Raw genomic sequence first — 22164 nt, 5'->3', positions numbered from 1 at the left:
CTCCGGGCGGACGTGGCTCTGTTACAGGAGACACACCTGTCCGCAAATGATCTAACACGTCTCCGTAAACTATGGGTAGGCTCGGTGTATGCCTCACCGGCTATAGGCCGTAAGGCTGGAGTGGCTATCTTGCTGCACAAGAACCTGCGACACACTGTTAGGGAGGTCAGAGCAGACTCGACAGGCCGCAAGCTGACTGTACACTTGACTTTAGGAACCAAACAAGTTGCCATCACCAATATTTATGCCCCTAACGCCCCGGACTCCTCCTTTTTCCAAGATATGGTACAATGGATACTTACTGCCCCTGAAACCCTTCACCTGGTAGGAGGGGACTTCAATTCCGTCATGTCCACACTGGCCGACCGCACGAGTAAAGTGGCACGCGGACCGCACGATTCCCCCTCCCCGATGACCGACTCGACTCCACTAGCGCGATCTATTGCCTCCATGCGGTATGTAGATATGTGGCGTCTGATGCACCCGACGGATCAGGAGTACACCTTCTTTTCGCCCCCGCACAACTCGTTTTCCCGCATCGACTACTTTTTTGCCTCCCCTGCATTAACGACTACTTTGTGCGATTCGGAGATTGCGGATGCCAGAATTTCAGATCACAGCCCCATTATTATACATATGGCACAGGCTACACCCTCTTCCCCCTCGCCCACATGGCGATTTCCTTCATATCTAGCTGACAATGATGACTTCGGCCACATGCTTCGTGAAGCATGGAACGACTACACCTCAACTAACGGGGAACACATCACCAATCCGAACCTCTTCTGGGAAGCTGGCAAAGCTTTCCTGAGAGGGAAGATTATCTCGTATACCACTCAATTTAAAAGACATGCCAGGCAGCAATACGAACGGGCGAGTGAGGCTCTACGTTTGACACACGAACGCCTAACTCTAAGTCGCACCCCCAATAATATACAAGAGTGGCGTCAGGCTAAGCGTACGTTTGACCTTTGGGCGGAACAGCAAGAAGCTGCTAAAATGTCATACGTTAATCTGCATTATCACAGATACGGCAACAAAGCAGGCAAGTTACTAGCCAAGTTGTGCTCGGGGCCAAGAAGACCTACTCATATTTCCTCCCTGAAAGATACGACTGGCTCTCTGGTCACCTCGCCTGCTGAAATTAGTAACTTGCTTGAGGATTACTACACAAAACTCTATGCAGCTGACCAGACGGACAATGTGGCTGCGGAAGCTCTCCTGGCTAAGATCCGTCTGCCCAAGCTTAAAATTGCACAACTAGAGGAGATTAACGCCCCTATCACCTCTGATGATATCCGGCGCACAATCAAAAACATGGCATCTGCTAAGGCCCCAGGTCCAGACGGCTACACAGCTGAATTTTTTAAATTGACTAAGGACTTTGTTCCGGACACCCTACAACGGGTATATGCAGCCATGTGGGAGGGGGGCCCCTACCTTCCTACTGGTACGCAGGCGCACATAAAACTGCTATCTAAGAAGGGAAAGGATCCCTTATTGCCAGGCTCCTACCGCCCAATTTCCCTAATTAACGTGGACGTCAAAATTCTTTCCAAAATTATTGCGTCACGCTTGGCTCCGCTGCTCCCTTCTTTGTTACACTCGGCTCAATCTGGCTTTGTCCCGGGACGCTCGGCGACTCTAAACATCCGTAAGGTTTTGCTGGCACTGGAATACGCTAAAACGCACCCCGATCGCGACGTCGCTATTATTTCATTAGATGCCGAAAAAGCCTTTGACAACGTTAGTCTGTCTTGGTTGTTCAAAGTAATGGAACGGTTCGGTTTTTCGGGCCCGATCATGCGATTTTTGCAACAAATGTACGCATCACCAACTGCGCGTCTTGTTACCCCTGATTTTGTCTCGAACTCGATACCCCTAACAAAAGGGACAAGGCAGGGATGCCCCCTGTCCCCCCTACTTTTTAATTTTGCCATTGAGCCCTTGTCGAGATTACTCAACTCCCATGAAGGGATCAGTGGCGTCCCCGTGGGTAACCAAGTTCTTCGCTCTGCCCTATTTGCAGATGACATACTCCTATTCTCCACTGACCCCCTCACAGACTTTGACAGACTCCGAGATCACTTTGCGGCCTTCCGACTATGCTCTGGCTTACGTATAAATTTTGACAAAAGCGAAATTCTGGCACTCAACCCACGATTATCTCCTAGATGGAGACCTCTATCTCCATTTACTATGGCAACTCAACACATTACATACCTAGGCATACGCATAGGCCGTGACCCATCTTCTTTGTATGTCCTTAATTACCCTCCGTTAATTTCAAAAATTGTCAAGGAGCTAGAAGCATGGGCGGCCCTCCCCCTTTCACTCTTTGGGAGATGCCACCTTTTTAAAATGGTGTCATTTGCACGCTTACTTTATCCGATGCAGACCATACCTTTATTATTGAAACACTCTGATGTGCAAAAAATCCATAGGGCTCTGTCTACTTTTATATGGTCCCGCAAAAAGCCACGCATTGCGCTGCAAAAACTATGCCTCCCAAAGTCTGAGGGTGGGGCGGGTCTACCCAATATTCGGTTTTATAATCTTTCATGCTTACTTAGACAGGGAATGGACTGGCTGAGTGGAAAGTCAAAATATTGCAATATCTTACTTGAGGGTGCTCTGACCGCCCCACATACCCTTTCAGCCATCCTTCACTCCAATAATAATGCTCTACCATCCCACCTCAAGTCAAGTATACTTATTAGAGATACAGTCATCGCTTGGAGGGAGGTACGGAAACTGTTGGGCCTTCCATCTAGTATCTCACGCTATCTACCAATCCAGGGCAACCCTATGTTTCTTCCGTCCACTCTTCACAAAGCATTTGATCACTGGCAAATCAAAGGGCTAACGAAAATAACCTCTGTCTACCATGGTGAACCTGCTAAGTTTAAGTCCTTCGGGGCCCTGTCGAGTGAATTCTCATTACCACCGTCGCACTCCTTCTTTTACCATCAACTAATTGACTATCTGAGGTCTTGTCATGGACCTAAATCTGATCCTTTCCAGCAGTCCTTCATTGATGTTGTACTAAAGAGAAACGACTATTCCATCTCCAGTCTTTACTCCTACCTTATTCAACACCAAACGGAGAAATACCACCTTGCGCCATTCCGAAAATGGTCCACCCTATTTGACGATGACGATCTACCGGAAAAAATCCTTGAGGGATACAGACATGTTCGCAAACTAACTATATCGGAAACATGGCGTGAAACACAATTTAAGATTATACACAGAGCGTATTTTCCGTTTCGCTTTAATAAAGCGGACCCAACTCAAGCGCAATGCTCCTGGTGCTCCCAACCTCGCCCCACGTTGATACACCGTCTTTGGGACTGTACAGCCATCTCCAAATTCTGGGACTCTGTCATTGCCCACATATGCACAGTCCATGATACTAGGATCCCGAAGGATCGGTTATTATGCCTGTTTGACTACACGCCACTAGCATCCTCTACAACGGCACTGGCGCCCCTCGTTATTCCGCAATGGGCTCATCTCTGCCTCCTAGTGGCTCGCAGGACTATTATGTCCCATTGGATTTCACCAACACCACCCTCGCTGGAAGCAGTGAAAAGGACCATGCTCTCACTCTTTTACTTGGAGAGGCTGGACACGATTACGCTAAACTTTCGCTCTACTTCCCGCTTTTTTGCGAGATGGCGTACCTATATTGTGGCCACATTAACTCGGACAGTCTTACAAGAAGCCATGCGACCATTTCGCTATACCGACTGGTACTTGAAAAGAGACCTCACCAACTCGTTAGGCCACCTTAAGGTCTCTGATCTATCTGACCCCTCTACTTCCTGAACACCGTAATACGACCATGGCTTTTTGGAGCTCCTTGACTTCCATGACTCTTTTATACCTACAGCCATTAAGTCCCGTAGCTATGCTAGCTATGGATGTGGTTAGGCTGATACATACTGTATAACATTCAGTGTTGGGTATTTGCTTCATGCTTCTACTCCTGAGGGTTTTACTTTTGTGTTTTTTTTTTTTTTTTTTTTTTTTTCTCTTTATTGCTACTGTATAAGTCATCACTTATGTTTGTTTATGTTGTACTGCTCTGGTATACTGCATATTGACTACTGTTTTGGGGTTGTTTTTACCCCTCCTATCTGTAAGATGGAAATCCAAATAAAAATATTTGCAAAAAAAAAAAAAAGAAAGACTCGGGGAAAAAAAAGATTCAAGGACTCCACCACACCAACTAAAAAAAAAAAGCCTACAGCACCTGGTATTCCCAGGCGGTCTCCCATCCAGGTACTAACCAGGCCCGACCCTGCTTAGCCTCCGAGATCAGACGAGATCGGGCGCTTTCAGGGTGATGTGGCCGTAGGCGATAACCATGGCTGTCCTTAACTCTCTTGAAGATAGCATGGAAGAAAGACTCGGGGAAAAAAAAGATTCAAGGACTCCACCACACCAACTAAAAAAAAAAAGCCTACAGCACCTGGTATTCCCAGGCGGTCTCCCATCCAGGTACTAACCAGGCCCGACCCTGCTTAGCCTCCGAGATCAGACGAGATCGGGCGCGTTCAGGGTGATGTGGCCGTAGGCGATAACCATGGCTGTCCTTAACTCTCTTGAAGATAGCATGGAAGAAAGACTCGGGGAAAAAAAAGATTCAAGGACTCCACCACACCAACTAAAAAAAAAAAGCCTACAGCACCTGGTATTCCCAGGCGGTCTCCCATCCAGGTACTAACCAGGCCCGACCCTGCTTAGCCTCCGAGATCAGACGAGATCGGGCGCTTTCAGGGTGATGTGGCCGTAGGCGATAACCATGGCTGTCCTTAACTCTCTTGAAGATAGCATGGAAGAAAGACTCGGGGAAAAAAAAGATTCAAGGACTCCACCACACCAACTAAAAAAAAAAAGCCTACAGCACCTGGTATTCCCAGGCGGTCTCCCATCCAGGTACTAACCAGGCCCGACCCTGCTTAGCCTCCGAGATCAGACGAGATCGGGCGCTTTCAGGGTGATGTGGCCGTAGGCGATAACCATGGCTGTCCTTAACTCTCTTGAAGATAGCATGGAAGAAAGACTCGGGGAAAAAAAAGATTCAAGGACTCCACCACACCAACTAAAAAAAAAAAGCCTACAGCACCTGGTATTCCCAGGCGGTCTCCCATCCAGGTACTAACCAGGCCCGACCCTGCTTAGCCTCCGAGATCAGACGAGATCGGGCGCTTTCAGGGTGATGTGGCCGTAGGCGATAACCATGGCTGTCCTTAACTCTCTTGAAGATAGCATGGAAGAAAGACTCGGGGAAAAAAAAGATTCAAGGACTCCACCACACCAACTAAAAAAAAAAAGCCTACAGCACCTGGTATTCCCAGGCGGTCTCCCATCCAGGTACTAACCAGGCCCGACCCTGCTTAGCCTCCGAGATCAGACGAGATCGGGCGCTTTCAGGGTGATGTGGCCGTAGGCGATAACCATGGCTGTCCTTAACTCTCTTGAAGATAGCATGGAAGAAAGACTCGGGGAAAAAAAAGATTCAAGGACTCCACCACACCAACTAAAAAAAAAAAGCCTACAGCACCTGGTATTCCCAGGCGGTCTCCCATCCAGGTACTAACCAGGCCCGACCCTGCTTAGCCTCCGAGATCAGACGAGATCGGGCGCTTTCAGGGTGATGTGGCCGTAGGCGATAACCATGGCTGTCCTTAACTCTCTTGAAGATAGCATGGAAGAAAGACTCGGGGAAAAAAAAGATTCAAGGACTCCACCACACCAACTAAAAAAAAAAAGCCTACAGCACCTGGTATTCCCAGGCGGTCTCCCATCCAGGTACTAACCAGGCCCGACCCTGCTTAGCCTCCGAGATCAGACGAGATCGGGCGCTTTCAGGGTGATGTGGCCGTAGGCGATAACCATGGCTGTCCTTAACTCTCTTGAAGATAGCATGGAAGAAAGACTCGGGGAAAAAAAAGATTCAAGGACTCCACCACACCAACTAAAAAAAAAAAGCCTACAGCACCTGGTATTCCCAGGCGGTCTCCCATCCAGGTACTAACCAGGCCCGACCCTGCTTAGCCTCCGAGATCAGACGAGATCGGGCGCTTTCAGGGTGATGTGGCCGTAGGCGATAACCCTGGCTGTCCTTAACTCTCTTGAAGATAGCATGGAAGAAAGACTCGGGGAAAAAAAAGATTCAAGGACTCCACCACACCAACTAAAAAAAAAAAGCCTACAGCACCTGGTATTCCCAGGCGGTCTCCCATCCAGGTACTAACCAGGCCCGACCCTGCTTAGCCTCCGAGATCAGACGAGATCGGGCGCTTTCAGGGTGATGTGGCCGTAGGCGATAACCATGGCTGTCCTTAACTCTCTTGAAGATAGCATGGAAGAAAGACTCGGGGAAAAAAAAGATTCAAGGACTCCACCACACCAACTAAAAAAAAAAAGCCTACAGCACCTGGTATTCCCAGGCGGTCTCCCATCCAGGTACTAACCAGGCCCGACCCTGCTTAGCCTCCGAGATCAGACGAGATCGGGCGCTTTCAGGGTGATGTGGCCGTAGGCGATAACCATGGCTGTCCTTAACTCTCTTGAAGATAGCATGGAAGAAAGACTCGGGGAAAAAAAAGATTCAAGGACTCCACCACACCAACTAAAAAAAAAAAGCCTACAGCACCTGGTATTCCCAGGCGGTCTCCCATCCAGGTACTAACCAGGCCCGACCCTGCTTAGCCTCCGAGATCAGACGAGATCGGGCGCTTTCAGGGTGATGTGGCCGTAGGCGATAACCATGGCTGTCCTTAACTCTCTTGAAGATAGCATGGAAGAAAGACTCGGGGAAAAAAAAGATTCAAGGACTCCACCACACCAACTAAAAAAAAAAAGCCTACAGCACCTGGTATTCCCAGGCGGTCTCCCATCCAGGTACTAACCAGGCCCGACCCTGCTTAGCCTCCGAGATCAGACGAGATCGGGCGCTATCAGGGTGATGTGGCCGTAGGCGATAACCATGGCTGTCCTTAACTCTCTTGAAGATAGCATGGAAGAAAGACTCGGGGAAAAAAAAGATTCAAGGACTCCACCACACCAACTAAAAAAAAAAAGCCTACAGCACCTGGTATTCCCAGGCGGTCTCCCATCCAGGTACTAACCAGGCCCGACCCTGCTTAGCCTCCGAGATCAGACGAGATCGGGCGCTTTCAGGGTGATGTGGCCGTAGGCGATAACCATGGCTGTCCTTAACTCTCTTGAAGATAGCATGGAAGAAAGACTCGGGGAAAAAAAAGATTCAAGGACTCCACCACACCAACTAAAAAAAAAAAGCCTACAGCACCTGGTATTCCCAGGCGGTCTCCCATCCAGGTACTAACCAGGCCCGACCCTGCTTAGCCTCCGAGATCAGACGAGATCGGGCGCTTTCAGGGTGATGTGGCCGTAGGCGATAACCATGGCTGTCCTTAACTCTCTTGAAGATAGCATGGAAGAAAGACTCGGGGAAAAAAAAGATTCAAGGACTCCACCACACCAACTAAAAAAAAAAAGCCTACAGCACCTGGTATTCCCAGGCGGTCTCCCATCCAGGTACTAACCAGGCCCGACCCTGCTTAGCCTCCGAGATCAGACGAGATCGGGCGCTTTCAGGGTGATGTGGCCGTAGGCGATAACCATGGCTGTCCTTAACTCTCTTGAAGATAGCATGGAAGAAAGACTCGGGGAAAAAAAAGATTCAAGGACTCCACCACACCAACTAAAAAAAAAAAGCCTACAGCACCTGGTATTCCCAGGCGGTCTCCCATCCAGGTACTAACCAGGCCCGACCCTGCTTAGCCTCCGAGATCAAACGAGATCGGGCGCTTTCAGAGTGATGTGGCCGTAGGCGATAACCATGGCTGTCCTTAACTCTCTTGAAGATAGCATGGAAGAAAGACTCGGGGAAAAAAAAGATTCAAGGACTCCACCACACCAACTAAAAAAAAAAAGCCTACAGCACCTGGTATTCCCAGGCGGTCTCCCATCCAGGTACTAACCAGGCCCGACCCTGCTTAGCCTCCGAGATCAGACGAGATCGGGCGCTTTCAGGGTGATGTGGCCGTAGGCGATAACCATGGCTGTCCTTAACTCTCTTGAAGATAGCATGGAAGAAAGACTCGGGGAAAAAAAAGATTCAAGGACTCCACCACACCAACTAAAAAAAAAAAGCCTACAGCACCTGGTATTCCCAGGCGGTCTCCCATCCAGGTACTAACCAGGCCCGACCCTGCTTAGCCTCCGAGATCAGACGAGATCGGGCGCTTTCAGGGTGATGTGGCCGTAGGCGATAACCATGGCTGTCCTTAACTCTCTTGAAGATAGCATGGAAGAAAGACTCGGGGAAAAAAAAGATTCAAGGACTCCACCACACCAACTAAAAAAAAAAAGCCTACAGCACCTGGTATTCCCAGGCGGTCTCCCATCCAGGTACTAACCAGGCCCGACCCTGCTTAGCCTCCGAGATCAGACGAGATCGGGCGCTTTCAGGGTGATGTGGCCGTAGGCGATAACCATGGCTGTCCTTAACTCTCTTGAAGATAGCATGGAAGAAAGACTCGGGGAAAAAAAAGATTCAAGGACTCCACCACACCAACTAAAAAAAAAAAGCCTACAGCACCTGGTATTCCCAGGCGGTCTCCCATCCAGGTACTAACCAGGCCCGACCCTGCTTAGCCTCCGAGATCAGACGAGATCGGGCGCTTTCAGGGTGATGTGGCCGTAGGCGATAACCATGGCTGTCCTTAACTCTCTTGAAGATAGCATGGAAGAAAGACTCGGGGAAAAAAAAGATTCAAGGACTCCACCACACCAACTAAAAAAAAAAAGCCTACAGCACCTGGTATTCCCAGGCGGTCTCCCATCCAGGTACTAACCAGGCCCGACCCTGCTTAGCCTCCGAGATCAGACGAGATCGGGCGCTTTCAGGGTGATGTGGCCGTAGGCGATAACCATGGCTGTCCTTAACTCTCTTGAAGATAGCATGGAAGAAAGACTCGGGGAAAAAAAAGATTCAAGGACTCCACCACACCAACTAAAAAAAAAAAGCCTACAGCACCTGGTATTCCCAGGCGGTCTCCCATCCAGGTACTAACCAGGCCCGACCCTGCTTAGCCTCCGAGATCAGACGAGATCGGGCGCTTTCAGGGTGATGTGGCCGTAGGCGATAACCATGGCTGTCCTTAACTCTCTTGAAGATAGCATGGAAGAAAGACTCGGGGAAAAAAAAGATTCAAGGACTCCACCACACCAACTAAAAAAAAAAAGCCTACAGCACCTGGTATTCCCAGGCGGTCTCCCATCCAGGTACTAACCAGGCCCGACCCTGCTTAGCCTCCGAGATCAGACGAGATCGGGCGCTTTCAGGGTGATGTGGCCGTAGGCGATAACCATGGCTGTCCTTAACTCTCTTGAAGATAGCATGGAAGAAAGACTCGGGGAAAAAAAAGATTCAAGGACTCCACCACACCAACTAAAAAAAAAAAGCCTACAGCACCTGGTATTCCCAGGCGGTCTCCCATCCAGGTACTAACCAGGCCCGACCCTGCTTAGCCTCCGAGATCAGACGAGATCGGGCGCTTTCAGGGTGATGTGGCCGTAGGCGATAACCATGGCTGTCCTTAACTCTCTTGAAGATAGCATGGAAGAAAGACTCGGGGAAAAAAAAGATTCAAGGACTCCACCACACCAACTAAAAAAAAAAAGCCTACAGCACCTGGTATTCCCAGGCGGTCTCCCATCCAGGTACTAACCAGGCCCGACCCTGCTTAGCCTCCGAGATCAGACGAGATCGGGCGCTTTCAGGGTGATGTGGCCGTAGGCGATAACCATGGCTGTCCTTAACTCTCTTGAAGATAGCATGGAAGAAAGACTCGGGGAAAAAAAAGATTCAAGGACTCCACCACACCAACTAAAAAAAAAAAGCCTACAGCACCTGGTATTCCCAGGCGGTCTCCCATCCAGGTACTAACCAGGCCCGACCCTGCTTAGCCTCCGAGATCAGACGAGATCGGGCGCTTTCAGGGTGATGTGGCCGTAGGCGATAACCATGGCTGTCCTTAACTCTCTTGAAGATAGCATGGAAGAAAGACTCGGGGAAAAAAAAGATTCAAGGACTCCACCACACCAACTAAAAAAAAAAAGCCTACAGCACCTGGTATTCCCAGGCGGTCTCCCATCCAGGTACTAACCAGGCCCGACCCTGCTTAGCCTCCGAGATCAGACGAGATCGGGCGCTTTCAGGGTGATGTGGCCGTAGGCGATAACCATGGCTGTCCTTAACTCTCTTGAAGATAGCATGGAAGAAAGACTCGGGGAAAAAAAAGATTCAAGGACTCCACCACACCAACTAAAAAAAAAAAGCCTACAGCACCTGGTATTCCCAGGCGGTCTCCCATCCAGGTACTAACCAGGCCCGACCCTGCTTAGCCTCCGAGATCAGACGAGATCGGGCGCTTTCAGGGTGATGTGGCCGTAGGCGATAACCATGGCTGACCTTAACTCTCTTGAAGATAGCATGGAAGAAAGACTCGGGGAAAAAAAAGATTCAAGGACTCCACCACACCAACTAAAAAAAAAAAGCCTACAGCACCTGGTATTCCCAGGCGGTCTCCCATCCAGGTACTAACCAGGCCCGACCCTGCTTAGCCTCCGAGATCAGACGAGATCGGGCGCTTTCAGGGTGATGTGGCCGTAGGCGATAACCATGGCTGTCCTTAACTCTCTTGAAGATAGCATGGAAGAAAGACTCGGGGAAAAAAAAGATTCAAGGACTCCACCACACCAACTAAAAAAAAAAAGCCTACAGCACCTGGTATTCCCAGGCGGTCTCCCATCCAGGTACTAACCAGGCCCGACCCTGCTTAGCCTCCGAGATCAGACGAGATCGGGCGCTTTCAGGGTGATGTGGCCGTAGGCGATAACCATGGCTGTCCTTAACTCTCTTGAAGATAGCATGGAAGAAAGACTCGGGGAAAAAAAAGATTCAAGGACTCCACCACACCAACTAAAAAAAAAAAGCCTACAGCACCTGGTATTCCCAGGCGGTCTCCCATCCAGGTACTAACCAGGCCCGACCCTGCTTAGCCTCCGAGATCAGACGAGATCGGGCGCTTTCAGGGTGATGTGGCCGTAGGCGATAACCATGGCTGTCCTTAACTCTCTTGAAGATAGCATGGAAGAAAGACTCGGGGAAAAAAAAGATTCAAGGACTCCACCACACCAACTAAAAAAAAAAAGCCTACAGCACCTGGTATTCCCAGGCGGTCTCCCATCCAGGTACTAACCAGGCCCGACCCTGCTTAGCCTCCGAGATCAGACGAGATCGAGCGCTTTCAGGGTGATGTGGCCGTAGGCGATAACCATGGCTGTCCTTAACTCTCTTGAAGATAGCATGGAAGAAAGACTCGGGGAAAAAAAAGATTCAAGGACTCCACCACACCAACTAAAAAAAAAAAGCCTACAGCACCTGGTATTCCCAGGCGGTCTCCCATCCAGGTACTAACCAGGCCCGACCCTGCTTAGCCTCCGAGATCAGACGAGATCGGGCGCTTTCAGGGTGATGTGGCCGTAGGCGATAACCATGGCTGTCCTTAACTCTCTTGAAGATAGCATGGAAGAAAGACTCGGGGGAAAAAAAAGATTCAAGGACTCCACCACACCAACTAAAAAAAAAAAGCCTACAGCACCTGGTATTCCCAGGCGGTCTCCCATCCAGGTACTAACCAGGCCCGACCCTGCTTAGCCTCCGAGATCAGACGAGATCGGGCGCTTTCAGGGTGATGTGGCCGTAGGCGATAACCATGGCTGTCCTTAACTCTCTTGAAGATAGCATGGAAGAAAGACTCGGGGAAAAAAAAGATTCAAGGACTCCACCACACCAACTAAAAAAAAAAAGCCTACAGCACCTGGTATTCCCAGGCGGTCTCCCATCCAGGTACTAACCAGGCCCGACCCTGCTTAGCCTCCGAGATCAGACGAGATCGGGCGCTTTCAGGGTGATGTGGCCGTAGGCGATAACCATGGCTGTCCTTAACTCTCTTGAAGATAGCATGGAAGAAAGACTCGGGGAAAAAAAAGATTCAAGGACTCCACCACACCAACTAAAAAAAAAAAGCCTACAGCACCTGGTATTCCCAGGCGGTCTCCCATCCAGGTACTAACCAGGCCCGACCCTGCTTAGCCTCCGAGATCAGACGAGATCGGGCGCTTTCAGGGTGATGTGGCCGTAGGCGATAACCATGGCTGTCCTTAACTCTCTTGAAGATAGCATGGAAGAAAGACTCGGGGAAAAAAAAGATTCAAGGACTCCACCACACCAACTAAAAAAAAAAAGCCTACAGCACCTGGTATTCCCAGGCGGTCTCCCATCCAGGTACTAACCAGGCCCGACCCTGCTTAGCCTCCGAGATCAGACGAGATCGGGCGCTTTCAGGGTGATGTGGCCGTAGGCGATAACCATGGCTGTCCTTAACTCTCTTGAAGATAGCATGGAAGAAAGACTCGGGGAAAAAAAAGATTCAAGGACTCCACCACACCAACTAAAAAAAAAAAGCCTACAGCACCTGGTATTCCCAGGCGGTCTCCCATCCAGGTACTAACCAGGCCCGACCCTGCTTAGCCTCCGAGATCAGACGAGATCGGGCGCTTTCAGGGTGATGTGGCCGTAGGCGATAACCATGGCTGTCCTTAACTCTCTTGAAGATAGCATGGAAGAAAGACTCGGGGAAAAAAAAGATTCAAGGACTCCACCACACCAACTAAAAAAAAAAAGCCTACAGCACCTGGTATTCCCAGGCGGTCTCCCATCCAGGTACTAACCAGGCCCGACCCTGCTTAGCCTCCGAGATCAGACGAGATCGGGCGCTTTCAGGGTGATGTGGCCGTAGGCGATAACCATGGCTGTCCTTAACTCTCTTGAAGATAGCATGGAAGAAAGACTCGGGGAAAAAAAAGATTCAAGGACTCCACCACACCAACTAAAAAAAAAAAGCCTACAGCACCTGGTATTCCCAGGCGGTCTCCCATCCAGGTACTAACCAGGCCCGACCCTGCTTAGCCTCCGAGATCAGACGAGATCGGGCGCTTTCAGGGTGATGTGGCCGTAGGCGATAACCATGGCTGTCCTTAACTCTCTTGAAGATAGCATGGAAGAAAGACTCGGGGAAAAAAAAGATTCAAGGACTCCACCACACCAACTAAAAAAAAAAAGCCTACAGCACCTGGTATTCCCAGGCGGTCTCCCATCCAGGTACTAACCAGGCCCGACCCTGCTTAGCCTCCGAGATCAGACGAGATCGGGCGCTTTCAGGGTGATGTGGCCGTAGGCGATAACCATGGCTGTCCTTAACTCTCTTGAAGATAGCATGGAAGAAAGACTCGGGGAAAAAAAAGATTCAAGGACTCCACCACACCAACTAAAAAAAAAAAGCCTACAGCACCTGGTATTCCCAGGCGGTCTCCCATCCAGGTACTAACCAGGCCCGACCCTGCTTAGCCTCCGAGATCAGACGAGATCGGGCGCTTTCAGGGTGATGTGGCCGTAGGCGATAACCATGGCTGTCCTTAACTCTCTTGAAGATAGCATGGAAGAAAGACTCGGGGAAAAAAAAGATTCAAGGACTCCACCACACCAACTAAAAAAAAAAAGCCTACAGCACCTGGTATTCCCAGGCGGTCTCCCATCCAGGTACTAACCAGGCCCGACCCTGCTTAGCCTCCGAGATCAGACGAGATCGGGCGCTTTCAGGGTGATGTGGCCGTAGGCGATAACCATGGCTGTCCTTAACTCTCTTGAAGATAGCATGGAAGAAAGACTCGGGGAAAAAAAAGATTCAAGGACTCCACCACACCAACTAAAAAAAAAAAGCCTACAGCACCTGGTATTCCCAGGCGGTCTCCCATCCAGGTACTAACCAGGCCCGACCCTGCTTAGCCTCCGAGATCAGACGAGATCGGGCGCTTTCAGGGTGATGTGGCCGTAGGCGATAACCATGGCTGTCCTTAACTCTCTTGAAGATAGCATGGAAGAAAGACTCGGGGAAAAAAAAGATTCAAGGACTCCACCACACCAACTAAAAAAAAAAAGCCTACAGCACCTGGTATTCCCAGGCGGTCTCCCATCCAGGTACTAACCAGGCCCGACCCTGCTTAGCCTCCGAGATCAGACGAGATCGGGCGCTTTCATGGTGATGTGGCCGTAGGCGATAACCATGGCTGTCCTTAACTCTCTTGAAGATAGCATGGAAGAAAGACTCGGGGAAAAAAAAGATTCAAGGACTCCACCACACCAACTAAAAAAAAAAAGCCTACAGCACCTGGTATTCCCAGGCGGTCTCCCATCCAGGTACTAACCAGGCCCGACCCTGCTTAGCCTCCGAGATCAGACGAGATCGGGCGCTTTCAGGGTGATGTGGCCGTAGGCGATAACCATGGCTGTCCTTAACTCTCTTGAAGATAGCATGGAAGAAAGACTCGGGGAAAAAAAAGATTCAAGGACTCCACCACACCAACTAAAAAAAAAAAGCCTACAGCACCTGGTATTCCCAGGCGGTCTCCCATCCAGGTACTAACCAGGCCCGACCCTGCTTAGCCTCCGAGATCAGACGAGATCGGGCGCTTTCAGGGTGATGTGGCCGTAGGCGATAACCATGGCTGTCCTTAACTCTCTTGAAGATAGCATGGAAGAAAGACTCGGGGAAAAAAAAGATTCAAGGACTCCACCACACCAACTAAAAAAAAAAAGCCTACAGCACCTGGTATTCCCAGGCGGTCTCCCATCCAGGTACTAACCAGGCCCGACCCTGCTTAGCCTCCGAGATCAGACGAGATCGGGCGCTTTCAGGGTGATGTGGCCGTAGGCGATAACCATGGCTGTCCTTAACTCTCTTGAAGATAGCATGGAAGAAAGACTCGGGGAAAAAAAAGATTCAAGGACTCCACCACACCAACTAAAAAAAAAAAGCCTACAGCACCTGGTATTCCCAGGCGGTCTCCCATCCAGGTACTAACCAGGCCCGACCCTGCTTAGCCTCCGAGATCAGACGAGATCGGGCGCTTTCAGGGTGATGTGGCCGTAGGCGATAACCATGGCTGTCCTTAACTCTCTTGAAGATAGCATGGAAGAAAGACTCGGGGAAAAAAAAGATTCAAGGACTCCACCACACCAACTAAAAAAAAAAAGCCTACAGCACCTGGTATTCCCAGGCGGTCTCCCATCCAGGTACTAACCAGGCCCGACCCTGCTTAGCCTCCGAGATCAGACGAGATCGGGCGCTTTCAGGGTGATGTGGCCGTAGGCGATAACCATGGCTGTCCTTAACTCTCTTGAAGATAGCATGGAAGAAAGACTCGGGGAAAAAAAAGATTCAAGGACTCCACCACACCAACTAAAAAAAAAAAGCCTACAGCACCTGGTATTCCCAGGCGGTCTCCCATCCAGGTACTAACCAGGCCCGACCCTGCTTAGCCTCCGAGATCAGACGAGATCGGGCGCTTTCAGGGTGATGTGGCCGTAGGCGATAACCATGGCTGTCCTTAACTCTCTTGAAGATAGCATGGAAGAAAGACTCGGGGAAAAAACAGATTCAAGGACTCCACCACACCAACTAAAAAAAAAAAGCCTACAGCACCTGGTATTCCCAGGCGGTCTCCCATCCAGGTACTAACCAGGCCCGACCCTGCTTAGCCTCCGAGATCAGACGAGATCGGGCGCTTTCAGGGTGATGTGGCCGTAGGCGATAACCATGGCTGTCCTTAACTCTCTTGAAGATAGCATGGAAGAAAGACTCGGGGAAAAAAAAGATTCAAGGCCTCCACCACACCAACTAAAAAAAAAAAGCCTACAGCACCTGGTATTCCCAGGCGGTCTCCCATCCAGGTACTAACCAGGCCCGACCCTGCTTAGCCTCCGAGATCAGACGAGATCGGGCGCTTTCAGGGTGATGTGGCCGTAGGCGATAACCATGGCTGTCCTTAACTCTCTTGAAGATAGCATGGAAGAAAGACTCGGGGAAAAAAAAGATTCAAGGACTCCACCACACCAACTAAAAAAAAAAAGCCTACAGCACCTGGTATTCCCAGGCGGTCTCCCATCCAGGTACTAACCAGGCCCGACCCTGCTTAGCCTCCGAGATCAGACGAGATCGGGCGCTTTCAGGGTGATGTGGCCGTAGGCGATAACCATGGCTGTCCTTAACTCTCTTGAAGATAGCATGGAAGAAAGACTCGGGGAAAAAAAAGATTCAAGAACTCCACCACACCAACTAAAAAAAAAAAGCCTACAGCACCTGGTATTCCCAGGCGGTCTCCCATCCAGGTACTAACCAGGCCCGACCCTGCTTAGCCTCCGAGATCAGACGAGATCGGGCGCTTTCAGGGTGATGTGGCCGTAGGCGATAACCATGGCTGTCCTTAACTCTCTTGAAGATAGCATGGAAGAAAGACTCGGGGAAAAAAAAGATTCAAGGACTCCACCACACCAACTAAAAAAAAAAAGCCTACAGCACCTGGTATTCCCAGGCGGTCTCCCATCCAGGTACTAACCAGGCCCGACCCTGCTTAGCCTCCGAGATCAGACGAGATCGGGCGCTTTCAGGGTGATGTGGCCGTAGGCGATAACCATGGCTGTCCTTAACTCTCTTGAAGATAGCATGGAAGAAAGACACGGGGAAAAAAAAGATTCAAGGACTCCACCACACCAACTAAAAAAAAAAAGACTACAGCACCTGGTATTCCCAGGCGGTCTCCCATCCAGGTACTAACCAGGCCCGACCCTGCTTAGCCTCCGAGATCAGACGAGATCGGGCGCTTTCAGGGTGATGTGGCCGTAGGCGATAACCATGGCTGTCCTTAACTCTCTTGAAGATAGCATGGAAGAAAGACTCGGGGAAAAAAAAGATTCAAGGACTCCACCACACCAACTAAAAAAAAAAAGCCTACAGCACCTGGTATTCCCAGGCGGTCTCCCATCCAGGTACTAACCAGGCCCGACCCTGCTTAGCCTCCGAGATCAGACGAGATCGGGCGCTTTCAGGGTGATGTGGCCGTAGGCGATAACCATGGCTGTCCTTAACTCTCTTGAAGATAGCATGGAAGAAAGACTCGGGGAAAAAAAAGATTCAAGGACTCCACCACACCAACTAAAAAAAAAAAGCCTACAGCACCTGGTATTCCCAGGCGGTCTCCCATCCAGGTACTAACCAGGCCCGACCCTGCTTAGCCTCCGAGATCAGACGAGATCGGGCGCTTTCAGGGTGATGTGGCCGTAGGCGATAACCATGGCTGTCCTTAACTCTCTTGAAGATAGCATGGAAGAAAGACTCGGGGAAAAAAAAGATTCAAGGACTCCACCACACCAACTAAAAAAAAAAAGCCTACAGCACCTGGTATTCCCAGGCGGTCTCCCATCCAGGTACTAACCAGGCCCGACCCTGCTTAGCCTCCGAGATCAGACGAGATCGGGCGCTTTCAGGGTGATGTGGCCGTAGGCGATAACCATGGCTGTCCTTAACTCTCTTGAAGATAGCATGGAAGAAAGACTCGGGGGAAAAAAAAGATTCAAGGACTCCACCACACCAACTAAAAAAAAAAGCCTACAGCACCTGGTATTCCCAGGCGGTCTCCCATCCAGGTACTAACCAGGCCCGACCCTGCTTAGCCTCCGAGATCAGACGAGATCGGGCGCTTTCAGGGTGATGTGGCCGTAGGCGATAACCATGGCTGTCCTTAACTCTCTTGAAGATAGCATGGAAGAAAGACTCGGGGGAAAAAAAAGATTCAAGGACTCCACCACACCAACTAAAAAAAAAAAGCCTACAGCACCTGGTATTCCCAGGCGGTCTCCCATCCAGGTACTAACCAGGCCCGACCCTGCTTAGCCTCCGAGATCAGACGAGATCGGGCGCTTTCAGGGTGATGTGGCCGTAGGCGATAACCATGGCTGTCCTTAACTCTCTTGAAGATAGCATGGAAGAAAGACTCGGGGGAAAAAAAAGATTCAAGGACTCCACCACACCAACTAAAAAAAAAAAGCCTACAGCACCTGGTATTCCCAGGCGGTCTCCCATCCAGGTACTAACCAGGCCCGACCCTGCTTAGCCTCCGAGATCAGACGAGATCGGGCGCTTTCAAGGTGATGTGGCCGTAGGCGATAACCATGGCTGTCCTTAACTCTCTTGAAGATAGCATGGAAGAAAGACTCGGGGGAAAAAAAGATTCAAGGACTCCACCACACCAACTAAAAAAAAAAAGCCTACAGCACCTGGTATTCCCAGGCGGTCTCCCATCCAGGTACTAACCAGGCCCGACCCTGCTTAGCCTCCGAGATCAGACGAGATCGGGCGCTTTCAGGGTGATGTGGCCGTAGGCGATAACCATGGCTGTCCTTAACTCTCTTGAAGATAGCATGGAAGAAAGACTCGGGGGAAAAAAAAGATTCAAGGACTCCACCACACCAACTAAAAAAAAAAAGCCTACAGCACCTGGTATTCCCAGGCGGTCTCCCATCCAGGTACTAACCAGGCCCGACCCTGCTTAGCCTCCGAGATCAGACGAGATCGGGCGCTTTCAGGGTGATGTGGCCGTAGGCGATAACCATGGCTGTCCTTAACTCTCTTGAAGATAGCATGGAAGAAAGACTGGGGGAAAAAAAAGATTCAAGGACTCCACCACACCAACTAAAAAAAAAAAGCCTACAGCACCTGGTATTCCCAGGCGGTCTCCCATCCAGGTACTAACCAGGCCCGACCCTGCTTAGCCTCCGAGATCAGACGAGATCGGGCGCTTTCAGGGTGATGTGGCCGTAGGCGATAACCATGGCTGTCCTTAACTCTCTTGAAGATAGCATGGAAGAAAGACTCGGGGAAAAAAAAGATTCAAGGACTCCACCACACCAACTAAAAAAAAAAAGCCTACAGCACCTGGTATTCCCAGGCGGTCTCCCATCCAGGTACTAACCAGGCCCGACCCTGCTTAGCCTCCGAGATCAGACGAGATCGGGCGCTTTCAGGGTGATGTGGCCGTAGGCGATAACCATGGCTGTCCTTAACTCTCTTGAAGATAGCATGGAAGAAAGACTCGGGGAAAAAAAAGATTCAAGGACTCCACCACACCAACTAAAAAAAAAAAGCCTACAGCACCTGGTATTCCCAGGCGGTCTCCCATCCAGGTACTAACCAGGCCCGACCCTGCTTAGCCTCCGAGATCAGACGAGATCGGGCGCTTTCAGGGTGATGTGGCCGTAGGCGATAACCATGGCTGTCCTTAACTCTCTTGAAGATAGCATGGAAGAAAGACTCGGGGAAAAAAAAGATTCAAGGACTCCACCACACCAACTAAAAAAAAAAAGCCTACAGCACCTGGTATTCCCAGGCGGTCTCCCATCCAGGTACTAACCAGGCCCGACCCTGCTTAGCCTCCGAGATCAGACGAGATCGGGCGCTTTCAGGGTGATGTGGCCGTAGGCGATAACCATGGCTGTCCTTAACTCTCTTGAAGATAGCATGGAAGAAAGACTCGGGGGAAAAAAAGATTCAAGGACTCCACCACACCAACTAAAAAAAAAAAGCCTACAGCACCTGGTATTCCCAGGCGGTCTCCCATCCAGGTACTAACCAGGCCCGACCCTGCTTAGCCTCCGAGATCAGACGAGATCGGGCGCTTTCAGGGTGATGTGGCCGTAGGCGATAACCATGGCTGTCCTTAACTCTCTTGAAGATAGCATGGAAGAAAGACTCGGGGAAAAAAAAGATTCAAGGACTCCACCACACCAACTAAAAAAAAAAGCCTACAGCACCTGGTATTCCCAGGCGGTCTCCCATCCAGGTACTAACCAGGCCCGACCCTGCTTAGCCTCCGAGATCAGACGAGATCGGGCGCTTTCAGGGTGATGTGGCCGTAGGCGATAACCATGGCTGTCCTTAACTCTCTTGAAGATAGCATGGAAGAAAGACTCGGGGAAAAAAAAGATTCAAGGACTCCACCACACCAACTAAAAAAAAAAGCCTACAGCACCTGGTATTCCCAGGCGGTCTCCCATCCAGGTACTAACCAGGCCCGACCCTGCTTAGCCTCCGAGATCAGACGAGATCGGGCGCTTTCAGGGTGATGTGGCCGTAGGCGATAACCATGGCTGTCCTTAACTCTCTTGAAGATAGCATGGAAGAAAGACTCGGGGAAAAAAAAGATTCAAGGACTCCACCACACCAACTAAAAAAAAAAAGCCTACAGCACCTGGTATTCCCAGGCGGTCTCCCATCCAGGTACTAACCAGGCCCGACCCTGCTTAGCCTCCGAGATCAGACGAGATCGGGCGCTTTCAGGGTGATGTGGCCGTAGGCGATAACCATGGCTGTCCTTAACTCTCTTGAAGATAGCATGGAAGAAAGACTCGGGGAAAAAAAAGATTCAAGGACTCCACCACACCAACTAAAAAAAAAAAGCCTACAGCACCTGGTATTCCCAGGCGGTCTCCCATCCAGGTACTAACCAGGCCCGACCCTGCTTAGCCTCCGAGATCAGACGAGATCGGGCGCTTTCAGGGTGATGTGGCCGTAGGCGATAACCATGGCTGTCCTTAACTCTCTTGAAGATAGCATGGAAGAAAGACTCGGGGAAAAAAAAGATTCAAGGACTCCACCACACCAACTAAAAAGAAAAAGCCTACAGCACCTGGTATTCCCAGGCGGTCTCCCATCCAGGTACTAACCAGGCCCGACCCTGCTTAGCCTCCGAGATCAGACGAGATCGGGCGCTTTCAGGGTGATGTGGCCGTAGGCGATAACCATGGCTGTCCTTAACTCTCTTGAAGATAGCATGGAAGAAAGACTCGGGGGAAAAAAAGATTCAAGGACTCCACCACACCAACTAAAAAAAAAAAGCCTACAGCACCTGGTATTCCCAGGCGGTCTCCCATCCAGGTACTAACCAGGCCCGACCCTGCTTAGCCTCCGAGATCAGACGAGATCGGGCGCTTTCAGGGTGATGTGGCCGTAGGCGATAACCATGGCTGTCCTTAACTCTCTTGAAGATAGCATGGAAGAAAGACTCGGGGGAAAAAAAAGATTCAAGGACTCCACCACACCAACTAAAAAAAAAAGCCTACAGCACCTGGTATTCCCAGGCGGTCTCCCATCCAGGTACTAACCAGGCCCGACCCTGCTTAGCCTCCGAGATCAGACGAGATCGGGCGCTTTCAGGGTGATGTGGCCGTAGGCGATAACCATGGCTGTCCTTAACTCTCTTGAAGATAGCATGGAAGAAAGACTCGGGGGAAAAAAAGATTCAAGGACTCCACCACACCAACTAAAAAAAAAAAGCCTACAGCACCTGGTATTCCCAGGTGGTCTCCCATCCAGGTACTAACCAGGCCCGACCCTGCTTAGCCTCCGAGATCAGACGAGATCGGGCGCTTTCAGGGTGATGTGGCCGTAGGCGATAACCATGGCTGTCCTTAACTCTCTTGAAGATAGCATGGAAGAAAGACTCGGGGGAAAAAAAGATTCAAGGACTCCACCACACCAACTAAAAAAAAAAAGCCTACAGCACCTGGTATTCCCAGGCGGTCTCCCATCCAGGTACTAACCAGGCCCGACCCTGCTTAGCCTCCGAGATCAGACGAGATCGGGCGCTTTCAGGGTGATGTGGCCGTAGGCGATAACCATGGCTGTCCTTAACTCTCTTGAAGATAGCATGGAAGAAAGACTCGGGGAAAAAAAAGATTCAAGGACTCCACCACACCAACTAAAAAAAAAAAGCCTACAGCACCTGGTATTCCCAGGCGGTCTCCCATCCAGGTACTAACCAGGCCCGACCCTGCTTAGCCTCCGAGATCAGACGAGATCGGGCGCTTTCAGGGTGATGTGGCCGTAGGCGATAACCATGGCTGTCCTTAACTCTCTTGAAGATAGCATGGAAGAAAGACTCGGGGAAAAAAAAGATTCAAGGACTCCACCACACCAACTAAAAAAAAAAAGCCTACAGCACCTGGTATTCCCAGGCGGTCTCCCATCCAGGTACTAACCAGGCCCGACCCTGCTTAGCCTCCGAGATCAGACGAGATCGGGCGCTTTCAGGGTGATGTGGCCGTAGGCGATAACCATGGCTGTCCTTAACTCTCTTGAAGATAGCATGGAAGAAAGACTCGGGGAA

At 50.4% G+C, this 22164-nt stretch overlaps 82 non-coding genes across 82 annotated transcripts; all 82 read right to left on the bottom strand.

Annotated features, from left to right (window-relative positions):
* Nucleotides 1-4246: 4246 nt before the first annotated feature.
* LOC120922225 lies at nt 4247-4365 on the bottom strand. The gene has a single exon (XR_005745131.1). It is a non-coding gene; the product is annotated as a 5S ribosomal RNA (ribosomal RNA).
* Nucleotides 4366-4465: 100 nt separating this feature from the next.
* On the bottom strand, nt 4466-4584 carry LOC120922235. Its single transcript, XR_005745141.1, has one exon. It is a non-coding gene; the product is annotated as a 5S ribosomal RNA (ribosomal RNA).
* A 100-nt stretch (nt 4585-4684) lies between these two features.
* LOC120922224 lies at nt 4685-4803 on the bottom strand. Its single transcript, XR_005745130.1, has one exon. It is a non-coding gene; the product is annotated as a 5S ribosomal RNA (ribosomal RNA).
* A 100-nt stretch (nt 4804-4903) lies between these two features.
* On the bottom strand, nt 4904-5022 carry LOC120922223. The gene has a single exon (XR_005745129.1). It is a non-coding gene; the product is annotated as a 5S ribosomal RNA (ribosomal RNA).
* A 100-nt stretch (nt 5023-5122) lies between these two features.
* On the bottom strand, nt 5123-5241 carry LOC120922222. The gene has a single exon (XR_005745128.1). It is a non-coding gene; the product is annotated as a 5S ribosomal RNA (ribosomal RNA).
* Nucleotides 5242-5341: 100 nt separating this feature from the next.
* On the bottom strand, nt 5342-5460 carry LOC120922221. Its single transcript, XR_005745127.1, has one exon. It is a non-coding gene; the product is annotated as a 5S ribosomal RNA (ribosomal RNA).
* Nucleotides 5461-5560: 100 nt separating this feature from the next.
* LOC120922220 lies at nt 5561-5679 on the bottom strand. The gene has a single exon (XR_005745126.1). It is a non-coding gene; the product is annotated as a 5S ribosomal RNA (ribosomal RNA).
* A 100-nt stretch (nt 5680-5779) lies between these two features.
* Nucleotides 5780-5898, bottom strand: LOC120922219. The gene has a single exon (XR_005745125.1). It is a non-coding gene; the product is annotated as a 5S ribosomal RNA (ribosomal RNA).
* Nucleotides 5899-5998: 100 nt separating this feature from the next.
* Nucleotides 5999-6117, bottom strand: LOC120922217. The gene has a single exon (XR_005745123.1). It is a non-coding gene; the product is annotated as a 5S ribosomal RNA (ribosomal RNA).
* Nucleotides 6118-6217: 100 nt separating this feature from the next.
* LOC120922216 lies at nt 6218-6336 on the bottom strand. Its single transcript, XR_005745122.1, has one exon. It is a non-coding gene; the product is annotated as a 5S ribosomal RNA (ribosomal RNA).
* A 100-nt stretch (nt 6337-6436) lies between these two features.
* On the bottom strand, nt 6437-6555 carry LOC120922215. The gene has a single exon (XR_005745121.1). It is a non-coding gene; the product is annotated as a 5S ribosomal RNA (ribosomal RNA).
* A 100-nt stretch (nt 6556-6655) lies between these two features.
* LOC120922214 lies at nt 6656-6774 on the bottom strand. Its single transcript, XR_005745120.1, has one exon. It is a non-coding gene; the product is annotated as a 5S ribosomal RNA (ribosomal RNA).
* Nucleotides 6775-6874: 100 nt separating this feature from the next.
* On the bottom strand, nt 6875-6993 carry LOC120922237. The gene has a single exon (XR_005745143.1). It is a non-coding gene; the product is annotated as a 5S ribosomal RNA (ribosomal RNA).
* A 100-nt stretch (nt 6994-7093) lies between these two features.
* On the bottom strand, nt 7094-7212 carry LOC120922212. Its single transcript, XR_005745119.1, has one exon. It is a non-coding gene; the product is annotated as a 5S ribosomal RNA (ribosomal RNA).
* A 100-nt stretch (nt 7213-7312) lies between these two features.
* On the bottom strand, nt 7313-7431 carry LOC120922211. Its single transcript, XR_005745118.1, has one exon. It is a non-coding gene; the product is annotated as a 5S ribosomal RNA (ribosomal RNA).
* A 100-nt stretch (nt 7432-7531) lies between these two features.
* LOC120922210 lies at nt 7532-7650 on the bottom strand. The gene has a single exon (XR_005745117.1). It is a non-coding gene; the product is annotated as a 5S ribosomal RNA (ribosomal RNA).
* A 100-nt stretch (nt 7651-7750) lies between these two features.
* On the bottom strand, nt 7751-7869 carry LOC120922438. Its single transcript, XR_005745339.1, has one exon. It is a non-coding gene; the product is annotated as a 5S ribosomal RNA (ribosomal RNA).
* A 100-nt stretch (nt 7870-7969) lies between these two features.
* Nucleotides 7970-8088, bottom strand: LOC120922209. Its single transcript, XR_005745116.1, has one exon. It is a non-coding gene; the product is annotated as a 5S ribosomal RNA (ribosomal RNA).
* Nucleotides 8089-8188: 100 nt separating this feature from the next.
* Nucleotides 8189-8307, bottom strand: LOC120922208. Its single transcript, XR_005745115.1, has one exon. It is a non-coding gene; the product is annotated as a 5S ribosomal RNA (ribosomal RNA).
* A 100-nt stretch (nt 8308-8407) lies between these two features.
* Nucleotides 8408-8526, bottom strand: LOC120922207. Its single transcript, XR_005745114.1, has one exon. It is a non-coding gene; the product is annotated as a 5S ribosomal RNA (ribosomal RNA).
* Nucleotides 8527-8626: 100 nt separating this feature from the next.
* Nucleotides 8627-8745, bottom strand: LOC120922205. Its single transcript, XR_005745112.1, has one exon. It is a non-coding gene; the product is annotated as a 5S ribosomal RNA (ribosomal RNA).
* A 100-nt stretch (nt 8746-8845) lies between these two features.
* On the bottom strand, nt 8846-8964 carry LOC120922204. Its single transcript, XR_005745111.1, has one exon. It is a non-coding gene; the product is annotated as a 5S ribosomal RNA (ribosomal RNA).
* A 100-nt stretch (nt 8965-9064) lies between these two features.
* On the bottom strand, nt 9065-9183 carry LOC120922203. The gene has a single exon (XR_005745110.1). It is a non-coding gene; the product is annotated as a 5S ribosomal RNA (ribosomal RNA).
* A 100-nt stretch (nt 9184-9283) lies between these two features.
* On the bottom strand, nt 9284-9402 carry LOC120922202. Its single transcript, XR_005745109.1, has one exon. It is a non-coding gene; the product is annotated as a 5S ribosomal RNA (ribosomal RNA).
* A 100-nt stretch (nt 9403-9502) lies between these two features.
* LOC120922201 lies at nt 9503-9621 on the bottom strand. The gene has a single exon (XR_005745108.1). It is a non-coding gene; the product is annotated as a 5S ribosomal RNA (ribosomal RNA).
* Nucleotides 9622-9721: 100 nt separating this feature from the next.
* On the bottom strand, nt 9722-9840 carry LOC120922200. The gene has a single exon (XR_005745107.1). It is a non-coding gene; the product is annotated as a 5S ribosomal RNA (ribosomal RNA).
* Nucleotides 9841-9940: 100 nt separating this feature from the next.
* LOC120922199 lies at nt 9941-10059 on the bottom strand. The gene has a single exon (XR_005745106.1). It is a non-coding gene; the product is annotated as a 5S ribosomal RNA (ribosomal RNA).
* A 100-nt stretch (nt 10060-10159) lies between these two features.
* On the bottom strand, nt 10160-10278 carry LOC120922198. Its single transcript, XR_005745105.1, has one exon. It is a non-coding gene; the product is annotated as a 5S ribosomal RNA (ribosomal RNA).
* Nucleotides 10279-10378: 100 nt separating this feature from the next.
* Nucleotides 10379-10497, bottom strand: LOC120922196. Its single transcript, XR_005745104.1, has one exon. It is a non-coding gene; the product is annotated as a 5S ribosomal RNA (ribosomal RNA).
* Nucleotides 10498-10597: 100 nt separating this feature from the next.
* LOC120922195 lies at nt 10598-10716 on the bottom strand. Its single transcript, XR_005745103.1, has one exon. It is a non-coding gene; the product is annotated as a 5S ribosomal RNA (ribosomal RNA).
* A 100-nt stretch (nt 10717-10816) lies between these two features.
* On the bottom strand, nt 10817-10935 carry LOC120922193. The gene has a single exon (XR_005745101.1). It is a non-coding gene; the product is annotated as a 5S ribosomal RNA (ribosomal RNA).
* Nucleotides 10936-11035: 100 nt separating this feature from the next.
* Nucleotides 11036-11154, bottom strand: LOC120922192. Its single transcript, XR_005745100.1, has one exon. It is a non-coding gene; the product is annotated as a 5S ribosomal RNA (ribosomal RNA).
* Nucleotides 11155-11254: 100 nt separating this feature from the next.
* LOC120922434 lies at nt 11255-11373 on the bottom strand. Its single transcript, XR_005745335.1, has one exon. It is a non-coding gene; the product is annotated as a 5S ribosomal RNA (ribosomal RNA).
* Nucleotides 11374-11473: 100 nt separating this feature from the next.
* On the bottom strand, nt 11474-11592 carry LOC120922191. Its single transcript, XR_005745099.1, has one exon. It is a non-coding gene; the product is annotated as a 5S ribosomal RNA (ribosomal RNA).
* Nucleotides 11593-11693: 101 nt separating this feature from the next.
* LOC120922190 lies at nt 11694-11812 on the bottom strand. Its single transcript, XR_005745098.1, has one exon. It is a non-coding gene; the product is annotated as a 5S ribosomal RNA (ribosomal RNA).
* A 100-nt stretch (nt 11813-11912) lies between these two features.
* Nucleotides 11913-12031, bottom strand: LOC120922189. Its single transcript, XR_005745097.1, has one exon. It is a non-coding gene; the product is annotated as a 5S ribosomal RNA (ribosomal RNA).
* A 100-nt stretch (nt 12032-12131) lies between these two features.
* Nucleotides 12132-12250, bottom strand: LOC120922488. The gene has a single exon (XR_005745383.1). It is a non-coding gene; the product is annotated as a 5S ribosomal RNA (ribosomal RNA).
* Nucleotides 12251-12350: 100 nt separating this feature from the next.
* Nucleotides 12351-12469, bottom strand: LOC120922487. The gene has a single exon (XR_005745382.1). It is a non-coding gene; the product is annotated as a 5S ribosomal RNA (ribosomal RNA).
* Nucleotides 12470-12569: 100 nt separating this feature from the next.
* LOC120922486 lies at nt 12570-12688 on the bottom strand. Its single transcript, XR_005745381.1, has one exon. It is a non-coding gene; the product is annotated as a 5S ribosomal RNA (ribosomal RNA).
* A 100-nt stretch (nt 12689-12788) lies between these two features.
* LOC120922485 lies at nt 12789-12907 on the bottom strand. Its single transcript, XR_005745380.1, has one exon. It is a non-coding gene; the product is annotated as a 5S ribosomal RNA (ribosomal RNA).
* Nucleotides 12908-13007: 100 nt separating this feature from the next.
* Nucleotides 13008-13126, bottom strand: LOC120922484. The gene has a single exon (XR_005745379.1). It is a non-coding gene; the product is annotated as a 5S ribosomal RNA (ribosomal RNA).
* Nucleotides 13127-13226: 100 nt separating this feature from the next.
* Nucleotides 13227-13345, bottom strand: LOC120922482. The gene has a single exon (XR_005745377.1). It is a non-coding gene; the product is annotated as a 5S ribosomal RNA (ribosomal RNA).
* Nucleotides 13346-13445: 100 nt separating this feature from the next.
* On the bottom strand, nt 13446-13564 carry LOC120922481. Its single transcript, XR_005745376.1, has one exon. It is a non-coding gene; the product is annotated as a 5S ribosomal RNA (ribosomal RNA).
* A 100-nt stretch (nt 13565-13664) lies between these two features.
* On the bottom strand, nt 13665-13783 carry LOC120922480. Its single transcript, XR_005745375.1, has one exon. It is a non-coding gene; the product is annotated as a 5S ribosomal RNA (ribosomal RNA).
* Nucleotides 13784-13883: 100 nt separating this feature from the next.
* On the bottom strand, nt 13884-14002 carry LOC120922479. The gene has a single exon (XR_005745374.1). It is a non-coding gene; the product is annotated as a 5S ribosomal RNA (ribosomal RNA).
* A 100-nt stretch (nt 14003-14102) lies between these two features.
* On the bottom strand, nt 14103-14221 carry LOC120922441. The gene has a single exon (XR_005745342.1). It is a non-coding gene; the product is annotated as a 5S ribosomal RNA (ribosomal RNA).
* Nucleotides 14222-14321: 100 nt separating this feature from the next.
* On the bottom strand, nt 14322-14440 carry LOC120922477. Its single transcript, XR_005745373.1, has one exon. It is a non-coding gene; the product is annotated as a 5S ribosomal RNA (ribosomal RNA).
* A 100-nt stretch (nt 14441-14540) lies between these two features.
* On the bottom strand, nt 14541-14659 carry LOC120922476. The gene has a single exon (XR_005745372.1). It is a non-coding gene; the product is annotated as a 5S ribosomal RNA (ribosomal RNA).
* Nucleotides 14660-14759: 100 nt separating this feature from the next.
* Nucleotides 14760-14878, bottom strand: LOC120922475. The gene has a single exon (XR_005745371.1). It is a non-coding gene; the product is annotated as a 5S ribosomal RNA (ribosomal RNA).
* A 100-nt stretch (nt 14879-14978) lies between these two features.
* LOC120922474 lies at nt 14979-15097 on the bottom strand. The gene has a single exon (XR_005745370.1). It is a non-coding gene; the product is annotated as a 5S ribosomal RNA (ribosomal RNA).
* A 100-nt stretch (nt 15098-15197) lies between these two features.
* Nucleotides 15198-15316, bottom strand: LOC120922473. Its single transcript, XR_005745369.1, has one exon. It is a non-coding gene; the product is annotated as a 5S ribosomal RNA (ribosomal RNA).
* A 100-nt stretch (nt 15317-15416) lies between these two features.
* Nucleotides 15417-15535, bottom strand: LOC120922472. Its single transcript, XR_005745368.1, has one exon. It is a non-coding gene; the product is annotated as a 5S ribosomal RNA (ribosomal RNA).
* Nucleotides 15536-15635: 100 nt separating this feature from the next.
* On the bottom strand, nt 15636-15754 carry LOC120922470. The gene has a single exon (XR_005745366.1). It is a non-coding gene; the product is annotated as a 5S ribosomal RNA (ribosomal RNA).
* Nucleotides 15755-15854: 100 nt separating this feature from the next.
* LOC120922469 lies at nt 15855-15973 on the bottom strand. Its single transcript, XR_005745365.1, has one exon. It is a non-coding gene; the product is annotated as a 5S ribosomal RNA (ribosomal RNA).
* Nucleotides 15974-16073: 100 nt separating this feature from the next.
* On the bottom strand, nt 16074-16192 carry LOC120922468. Its single transcript, XR_005745364.1, has one exon. It is a non-coding gene; the product is annotated as a 5S ribosomal RNA (ribosomal RNA).
* A 100-nt stretch (nt 16193-16292) lies between these two features.
* Nucleotides 16293-16411, bottom strand: LOC120922467. The gene has a single exon (XR_005745363.1). It is a non-coding gene; the product is annotated as a 5S ribosomal RNA (ribosomal RNA).
* A 100-nt stretch (nt 16412-16511) lies between these two features.
* LOC120922466 lies at nt 16512-16630 on the bottom strand. The gene has a single exon (XR_005745362.1). It is a non-coding gene; the product is annotated as a 5S ribosomal RNA (ribosomal RNA).
* Nucleotides 16631-16730: 100 nt separating this feature from the next.
* On the bottom strand, nt 16731-16849 carry LOC120922435. Its single transcript, XR_005745336.1, has one exon. It is a non-coding gene; the product is annotated as a 5S ribosomal RNA (ribosomal RNA).
* Nucleotides 16850-16949: 100 nt separating this feature from the next.
* On the bottom strand, nt 16950-17068 carry LOC120922465. The gene has a single exon (XR_005745361.1). It is a non-coding gene; the product is annotated as a 5S ribosomal RNA (ribosomal RNA).
* Nucleotides 17069-17168: 100 nt separating this feature from the next.
* LOC120922460 lies at nt 17169-17287 on the bottom strand. Its single transcript, XR_005745360.1, has one exon. It is a non-coding gene; the product is annotated as a 5S ribosomal RNA (ribosomal RNA).
* Nucleotides 17288-17387: 100 nt separating this feature from the next.
* LOC120922449 lies at nt 17388-17506 on the bottom strand. The gene has a single exon (XR_005745349.1). It is a non-coding gene; the product is annotated as a 5S ribosomal RNA (ribosomal RNA).
* Nucleotides 17507-17606: 100 nt separating this feature from the next.
* Nucleotides 17607-17725, bottom strand: LOC120922437. The gene has a single exon (XR_005745338.1). It is a non-coding gene; the product is annotated as a 5S ribosomal RNA (ribosomal RNA).
* A 101-nt stretch (nt 17726-17826) lies between these two features.
* LOC120922426 lies at nt 17827-17945 on the bottom strand. Its single transcript, XR_005745327.1, has one exon. It is a non-coding gene; the product is annotated as a 5S ribosomal RNA (ribosomal RNA).
* Nucleotides 17946-18046: 101 nt separating this feature from the next.
* Nucleotides 18047-18165, bottom strand: LOC120922336. Its single transcript, XR_005745241.1, has one exon. It is a non-coding gene; the product is annotated as a 5S ribosomal RNA (ribosomal RNA).
* Nucleotides 18166-18265: 100 nt separating this feature from the next.
* Nucleotides 18266-18384, bottom strand: LOC120922413. The gene has a single exon (XR_005745315.1). It is a non-coding gene; the product is annotated as a 5S ribosomal RNA (ribosomal RNA).
* A 101-nt stretch (nt 18385-18485) lies between these two features.
* LOC120922402 lies at nt 18486-18604 on the bottom strand. The gene has a single exon (XR_005745304.1). It is a non-coding gene; the product is annotated as a 5S ribosomal RNA (ribosomal RNA).
* Nucleotides 18605-18704: 100 nt separating this feature from the next.
* LOC120922390 lies at nt 18705-18823 on the bottom strand. The gene has a single exon (XR_005745293.1). It is a non-coding gene; the product is annotated as a 5S ribosomal RNA (ribosomal RNA).
* A 100-nt stretch (nt 18824-18923) lies between these two features.
* On the bottom strand, nt 18924-19042 carry LOC120922378. Its single transcript, XR_005745282.1, has one exon. It is a non-coding gene; the product is annotated as a 5S ribosomal RNA (ribosomal RNA).
* A 100-nt stretch (nt 19043-19142) lies between these two features.
* Nucleotides 19143-19261, bottom strand: LOC120922366. Its single transcript, XR_005745271.1, has one exon. It is a non-coding gene; the product is annotated as a 5S ribosomal RNA (ribosomal RNA).
* A 100-nt stretch (nt 19262-19361) lies between these two features.
* On the bottom strand, nt 19362-19480 carry LOC120922355. Its single transcript, XR_005745260.1, has one exon. It is a non-coding gene; the product is annotated as a 5S ribosomal RNA (ribosomal RNA).
* Nucleotides 19481-19580: 100 nt separating this feature from the next.
* Nucleotides 19581-19699, bottom strand: LOC120922344. Its single transcript, XR_005745249.1, has one exon. It is a non-coding gene; the product is annotated as a 5S ribosomal RNA (ribosomal RNA).
* A 99-nt stretch (nt 19700-19798) lies between these two features.
* Nucleotides 19799-19917, bottom strand: LOC120922333. The gene has a single exon (XR_005745238.1). It is a non-coding gene; the product is annotated as a 5S ribosomal RNA (ribosomal RNA).
* A 99-nt stretch (nt 19918-20016) lies between these two features.
* Nucleotides 20017-20135, bottom strand: LOC120922322. Its single transcript, XR_005745227.1, has one exon. It is a non-coding gene; the product is annotated as a 5S ribosomal RNA (ribosomal RNA).
* Nucleotides 20136-20235: 100 nt separating this feature from the next.
* On the bottom strand, nt 20236-20354 carry LOC120922310. The gene has a single exon (XR_005745216.1). It is a non-coding gene; the product is annotated as a 5S ribosomal RNA (ribosomal RNA).
* A 100-nt stretch (nt 20355-20454) lies between these two features.
* On the bottom strand, nt 20455-20573 carry LOC120922297. The gene has a single exon (XR_005745203.1). It is a non-coding gene; the product is annotated as a 5S ribosomal RNA (ribosomal RNA).
* A 100-nt stretch (nt 20574-20673) lies between these two features.
* LOC120922286 lies at nt 20674-20792 on the bottom strand. Its single transcript, XR_005745190.1, has one exon. It is a non-coding gene; the product is annotated as a 5S ribosomal RNA (ribosomal RNA).
* Nucleotides 20793-20892: 100 nt separating this feature from the next.
* On the bottom strand, nt 20893-21011 carry LOC120922274. Its single transcript, XR_005745179.1, has one exon. It is a non-coding gene; the product is annotated as a 5S ribosomal RNA (ribosomal RNA).
* Nucleotides 21012-21111: 100 nt separating this feature from the next.
* On the bottom strand, nt 21112-21230 carry LOC120922263. Its single transcript, XR_005745168.1, has one exon. It is a non-coding gene; the product is annotated as a 5S ribosomal RNA (ribosomal RNA).
* Nucleotides 21231-21330: 100 nt separating this feature from the next.
* Nucleotides 21331-21449, bottom strand: LOC120922188. The gene has a single exon (XR_005745096.1). It is a non-coding gene; the product is annotated as a 5S ribosomal RNA (ribosomal RNA).
* Nucleotides 21450-21549: 100 nt separating this feature from the next.
* On the bottom strand, nt 21550-21668 carry LOC120922251. The gene has a single exon (XR_005745157.1). It is a non-coding gene; the product is annotated as a 5S ribosomal RNA (ribosomal RNA).
* A 100-nt stretch (nt 21669-21768) lies between these two features.
* LOC120922240 lies at nt 21769-21887 on the bottom strand. Its single transcript, XR_005745146.1, has one exon. It is a non-coding gene; the product is annotated as a 5S ribosomal RNA (ribosomal RNA).
* A 100-nt stretch (nt 21888-21987) lies between these two features.
* On the bottom strand, nt 21988-22106 carry LOC120922229. The gene has a single exon (XR_005745135.1). It is a non-coding gene; the product is annotated as a 5S ribosomal RNA (ribosomal RNA).
* Between the last annotated feature and the right edge of the window lie 58 nt (nt 22107-22164).

Source organism: Rana temporaria, unplaced genomic scaffold (assembly GCF_905171775.1).
Source record: "Rana temporaria unplaced genomic scaffold, aRanTem1.1, whole genome shotgun sequence".
Lineage (NCBI taxonomy): Eukaryota > Metazoa > Chordata > Amphibia > Anura > Ranidae > Rana > Rana temporaria.
This window is presented reverse-complemented; position numbering and strand designations above follow the sequence as displayed.